Below are 6,138 nucleotides of genomic sequence, written 5' to 3' on the forward strand. Positions count from 1 at the left end.
TTCTATTGGCATGGAATATCTTTTTTTCCATCCCTTTACTTTCAATCTATGTGTGACTTAATAGGGATGTAAGGTTTTTGTAAGCAGTGTATAGTTGGTTCTTTTGTTTTTAATTTTTAATCCGCTCTATCAGTGTTTGTCTTTTAATTGGGAAATTTAAACCATTTACATTCAAGATTTTTAATTGATAGACGAGGACTTACTCTTGTCATTTTCAATAATTGTTTTCTGATTGTTTTGTATATCCTTTGTTCCTTTCTTCATCTTTTATTGTTTATCTTTGCAATCTGTTGGTTATCTTTAGTAATATTTTATTTCTTGTTCTTTCTCACTCGCATATCTGCTCTACCAATGAGTTTTATACTTTCATATATTCTCATGATGGTAGATGTTATCCTTTAGTTCCAGATGTAGGTCTCTGTAAAACATTTCTTATAGGATCAATATAGTTGTGATGAATGTCCTTGGTTTTTGCTTGTCTTGGAAATACTTTATTTCATCTTTGTTTCTGAAAGATAACTTTGCTGGGTAAAGTATTTTAAGTAGCATTTTTTTCTTTTGATGTGACTATATCATCCCATTTTCTCCTGGCCTATATGGCTTCTGTTGAGAAATCTGCTGTTAATATGTTGGGAATTCCCTTATATGTGATTTTATGCTTTTCTCCTGCTTTTTTAAAAATATAATTCTCTGTCTTTTCCTTTGACTTGACAGTTTGGCCATAATGTGCCTTGGAAAGGATGTTTTTGGGTTGAGTCTGTTTGGGAACTTTTAGCTTCTTGAATATTGATGTCTATATGTCTTCCAAGAATTAAGAAATCTTCTCCTATTTCATTATTTCATTAGTTTTTAAAAAAAAATTATTTTAGGTTCAGGAGTATATGTGCAGGTTTGTTACATGGGAGAATTGCATGTTGCTAAGGTTTGGTGTACAAGTGATTCCATCACCCAGGTAGTGCACATAGTACCTGATAGTTAGTTTTTCAATCCTTGCCTCCATTCCTGTCCTCTACCCTCTAGCAGTCCTAGTGTCTATTGTTCTCATCTTTATGCCCATGTGTAATCAATGTTTAGCTCCCTCTTATAAATGAAAACATTTGGTATTTGGTTTTCTGTTCCTGTGTTAATTCACTTAGGCTAATGGTCTCCAGTTGCATCCATGTTGCTGAAAATAACATGATTTCATCATTTTTTATGACTGCTCAGTATTCCATGGCATACATATACAAATACTTACCCTATCCAGTTCATATTTATGGGCATCTGGGTTGACACAATGTGTCTGCTATTGTGCATATTGCTGCAATAAACATATAAGTGCCTGTGTCTTTTTGGTAGAATGCTTTATTTTACTTTCAATATATACCCAGTAACGGGATTGCTGACTTGAATGGTATACCTAAATTCCAAGATAACTGGTTCACCATATGCAGAAGAATGAAACTGGACCCCTACCTTTCACCCTATATGAAAATTAACTGAAGATGGATTAAAACTTAAACGTAAGACCTAAAACTAGAAGAATCCTAGTGAAAACCTAGGAAATACCATTCGGGGTATCAGCCTTGGGAAAGAATTTGTGACTAAGTCCCCAAAAGCAATTGCAAAAACAAAAATTGACAAGGTGGACCTAAATAAATTATCAATAGAGTAAACAGATAACCTAGAGAATAGGAGAAAATATTTGCAAACTCTGCATCTGCCAAAGATTTAATATTCAGAATCTATAAGGAACTTAAACAAATCAACAAGCGAAAAACAACCCCATTAAAATGAGCAAAGGATATAAAGATACCTTCTCATAAGAAGACATAGTTGTGGCCAACAAATATGTGAAAAAAATGCTCAACATCAGTAATCATTAGAGAAATGCAAATCAAAACCCTAGTGAGGTACCATTTCACAGCAGTCAGAATGACCATTATTAAAGATAAAAAATAACAGGTATTGGTAAGATTGCAGACAAAAGGGAATACTTATACCCTGTTGGTGGGAATGTAAATTAGTTCAACCACTGTGGAAAGCAGTTTGGAGATTTATCATAAAATAGATTTTTAATGCCTTTCTCATCTCTTATTTTTCTGAAATTCCAAAAATTATATTATTTGTTCACTTGATAATGTCCCATGTCATGTAGACATTCTTCATTCTTTTTTATTCTTTTTTTGTTTTGTCTGATTGTGCTATTTCAAAAGACCTCTCTTCAAATTCCGAAATTATTTCATCTGCTTGATCTAGTCTCTTGTTAACGTCTTGATGGTATTTTTATTTTATAGAATTCTTTAGTTCCACTATATTTGTTGTTTCTTACAATATCCCTTTGTTGAATTTCTTATTCAGATCATGAATTGTTTTCCTGATTGTATGTTCTGTATTCGCTTGTGTCTCATTGAGTTTCCTTAAGATCATTCTTTTGAATTCCTTTTCAATTCAGACATTTCATAGATTTCCTTTTATTTGGGGTATGTTACCGGAGAATTATTATTTTCCTTTGAAAGTGTCAGGTTCCTTACTTTTTTATGTTTCCTGTGTTTTTAAGTTAATATTTGTGCATCTAGCTTAACAGTAATTTCTTTCAAGTTTATGATATAGCTTTCCTATTAAATTATTTTCATAGAAAAATACTTTTTCCTGTAGATGGATCTATAATGTTGGCTGGGTAGTGTACTTTGGTTTGGTTAAGTGTGAGCACCGTAGTATAGTCTCCATATGATTTCTTTGGCTGTGATCAACATCAGTATTGTCCTTGAGTTCCTCAGTGGCTTAGGCTGTGGTTGTTTGTGGAGGCTGTGGTGAGGCTTTGCTGAAGACTAGTACACTGGGTAGGCTGGTCCTGAGGTCCCCTGGCAGCACTCATATGTGTCAGTGGTGGCAGGAGTGGGCCCTGGTCACTTCTTAACTTTTTATCTCATATGAGCAGAAGAGAACTTAATATTCACTAGCTATGTGTCTTCATGTTAAATGAGTATTCATCTACAAAAGTGGCCTAATTGATAACTATGAAATAGTCACTGACCTCTCCCAGAGAGGAAGAATAATTACTCCCTTCTCTGAGCAATGCTTTTTTTTTTTTTTTTTTTTTTTGAGATGGGGTCTCGCTCTGTCACCAGGCTAGAGTGCAGTGGCACAATCTCGGCTCACTGCAACCTCCGCCTCCCGGGTTCAAGCAATTCTCCTGCCTCAGCCTCCCGAGTAGCTGGGACTATAGGTGTGTGCTACCACGCCCAGCTAATTTTTGTATTTTTAGTAGAGACAGGGTTTTACCATGTTGGCCAAGATGGTCTCGATTTCTTGACCTTGTGATTTGCTCCCCTCGGCCTCCCAAAGTGCTAGGATTATAGGCGTGAGCCACTGTGCCGTGGGCACATTATTTATTGGCATATCTGTGCTCATTTCTTTAGTGTGATGACATGGAGAATAGCTTTTATGGTTAAGAAGTTTGTATCTCTAGGTGCTACTATGGCTCCTGTAAGAGTAGAGTCCTCAAAAAATGCTACAGGACTTGATTTGAATAATAACTTAGAAATATTCCAATCCTGACATCCATCCATTTGAGACTCATATGCAAATAGAAGGCTCATGCGCTCCAATTTATCCTGCCTGTTTGTGTATTTCTGCTTTTTAAGTTTACCTGGACCTGGTGTTAACTTTGACATTTCATCTCTTATGCACCTAGTTATGACTAAGTTATGACTAAGTTATGACTAGTTATGACTAAGTTAATGTGTTGTCACTTTTTAAGACTGGAAAATTTTCCAGTTCATTCTTAAATCGTCTATCCTGAATTATTAAATATTTGGAATTATTAAATATCAGAATTTTGACAATAATTCGATATTTCTAATTAATACAAAATTATTAGAGATGAGTAATATTTATTTTGTGAAGACTATATAAAAGATTTCATTCAGAGAAAAATTTTAAGGTTGTAGCTTGAGTCTTGAGAACAGATATCAATATTACCACATGAAAAAAATCCTAATATTTTTATGCTAAGGACAATATTAGAGTGTAAAAACTACGCTAAGGGAAATTAAGTCCTCAGACAACCACGTCAGTGGAATACATTTAGCAGAATATATACCAGTGATTTAAATGCTTATGGAAATGGAGTAGTTCACACATTAAGCATCTATGCTTGCATGTCTGCTTAAGTAGATGATATCCAATATTTAAAATGCTGCATTCAAAAATATAAATACATTGTTGTTCTAACTGATGAAAACAGAAAGCATTCTAACATTGTAATTAGTATAGAAACAGCACGCTACGATTCATTTAATAAAATTAATATTTTGCTTCCTCATCTTTCTCTGTTTCCTCCTCTCCTCTCCTCTCTTCTCTTTCTTTTCTCTTTCTTTTTTCCTTCCTTCCTTCTCCTTTCCTGTTTTCTTTTCTATCTTTTTCTTTTTCCTTCTTTTCTTTTTCTTTCTTCTTTCCAGGATCTTGCACTGTCTCTTAGCCTGGAGTACAGTGGTGTGACTGTAGCCTTGAATTCATGGGCTCAAGCAATCCTCCCACCTCAGCCTCCCGAGTAACTGGGACTACATGTGTGTGCCACCACAACCAGCTATTTTTTTTTTTTAAATAGAGATGGGGGTCTCGCTATGTTGCTTCAAGCTGGTCTCAGACTCCTGGCCTCAAGTGACCCTCCCACCTTGGTGCTTCCTTATTTTTCTGTCAAGAAAATATTCTCAAAATGCAGAGAGTAAAATAGTTACTCATTTTAAGAGAAAATAAAATCAATTTTGATGTCTTATATTAGCAGTGTCTATGTAAATGCAAATTAAATCCTAGGGCAGAAAATAATGCATATATGCATATAGATATATAAAGATTTTGATATTTGGTAAATGAATGTAAATAGTAGAGATGACTTAAGGCTGGAAAACTGGCAAATGTTCAAGTACTTTTCAAAAAAGGGAAATGGGCAAATCCTACATATTTCATTTTGGTACGCTTATATCAATTCATGGAAAAACTCTAGGTCAGATAATTTGTGAGCTTTAATATAAGTTAAGTTTCACTAGTAGGAGCATGAGTCTTTAAGAAAACTTTATATCCACGTAACACCATTTTCTTTCTGGACAATTGTTTGCCTATATTAACTCAAGGGAATGCCATATATAGAGGGTTAGTTTTTCCCTGGTATAAGTATGGACAAGATGTTCAAATGTGACCTATATAATGAAGTAAAACAACTATGATCAGTGTTACTAGTAAAACAAAGTTAATTCAGCCAATGAAGTTGAATCCTCAGTAGTTGCAGAAATGGATCCTTCTGACTCTGAATGGTAAGTGCCTGTGTTTGGGGATGGGAGGGATGACACTGTGCCTTAGAAGTATATCGTTCTCCAGAATGATGATTTTGGTTAAGATCATCAGAGGAAGAGAGGTCTCAAGATGGTGTGGTACATATTATCATTATTCTCAGTCTCACTGCTGTCCAGAACAATTAAGATAAATGGGAAATTCAGAAGAGGTGGGTGGAATTTTTGGATATTAGTGAGGGACAAAAGAATCCCTCCTCCACAGTTCTGCCTCTTTTCCAAAATGAGAATATCTCAGACATTGAAACTTGGATTGAGCTAATGTGGACCTGGAGGGCTAGGAATATTTGTTAATACCTCTCAGGGTTGTTTCAGAATGGATTGTTTTGCTAGTGGAATGCTGAAATAGATCAGAGGTCTTCTAATTTTCATAAGTACTAAAAATAATATGTATCAGCCTGAAAAAGCACAACTGAGAAATTAAGCCTGATTTCCTTTCCCACTTCCTTCTACAATTGCCCTTCTCTTACTTCACAAAAAAGGGGCGCCCTTTTCTTCTGTCTTGTGTTGCAACCATTGTTGAATTGTCTTAGTGTAGAAACCCTACTCTCAGTATTAAATAAAATGACAATTACAAATGTGAGTGTTTGCTTTGAGGAAGTAAATAAGTCTAATAACAATACCAAATCCATTTGCATGTCATGATTTCGAATTTTTAGCTTTCAACAAAATTGGAGGAGTATCTAATTGATTCAGAATTTGGTAGTGCATCAAATAGAATAGAATTCATAGTGAACCACTATTTTGTCTGGCAATAAATAATCTTCATCCCTGGATACATAAATTAATCAGGGGAATAGAACTGCTT

General features: G+C 34.8%; 1 long non-coding RNA gene across 1 annotated transcript in view; it reads left to right on the forward strand.

The window, feature by feature from the left end:
• LOC129059034 (uncharacterized) overlaps positions 1–5,913 on the forward strand; it is a 38,916-nt gene extending 33,003 nt beyond the window's left edge. Inside the window, exon 5 of the long non-coding RNA XR_008524645.1 lies at positions 4,443–5,913. This is a non-coding gene — a long non-coding RNA (uncharacterized LOC129059034). The remainder of the gene's footprint in view (positions 1–4,442) is intronic.
• The last annotated feature ends 225 nt before the right edge of the window (positions 5,914–6,138 follow it).

Source organism: Pongo abelii, chromosome 3 (assembly GCF_028885655.2).
Source record: "Pongo abelii isolate AG06213 chromosome 3, NHGRI_mPonAbe1-v2.0_pri, whole genome shotgun sequence".
Classification (NCBI taxonomy): domain Eukaryota; kingdom Metazoa; phylum Chordata; class Mammalia; order Primates; family Hominidae; genus Pongo; species Pongo abelii.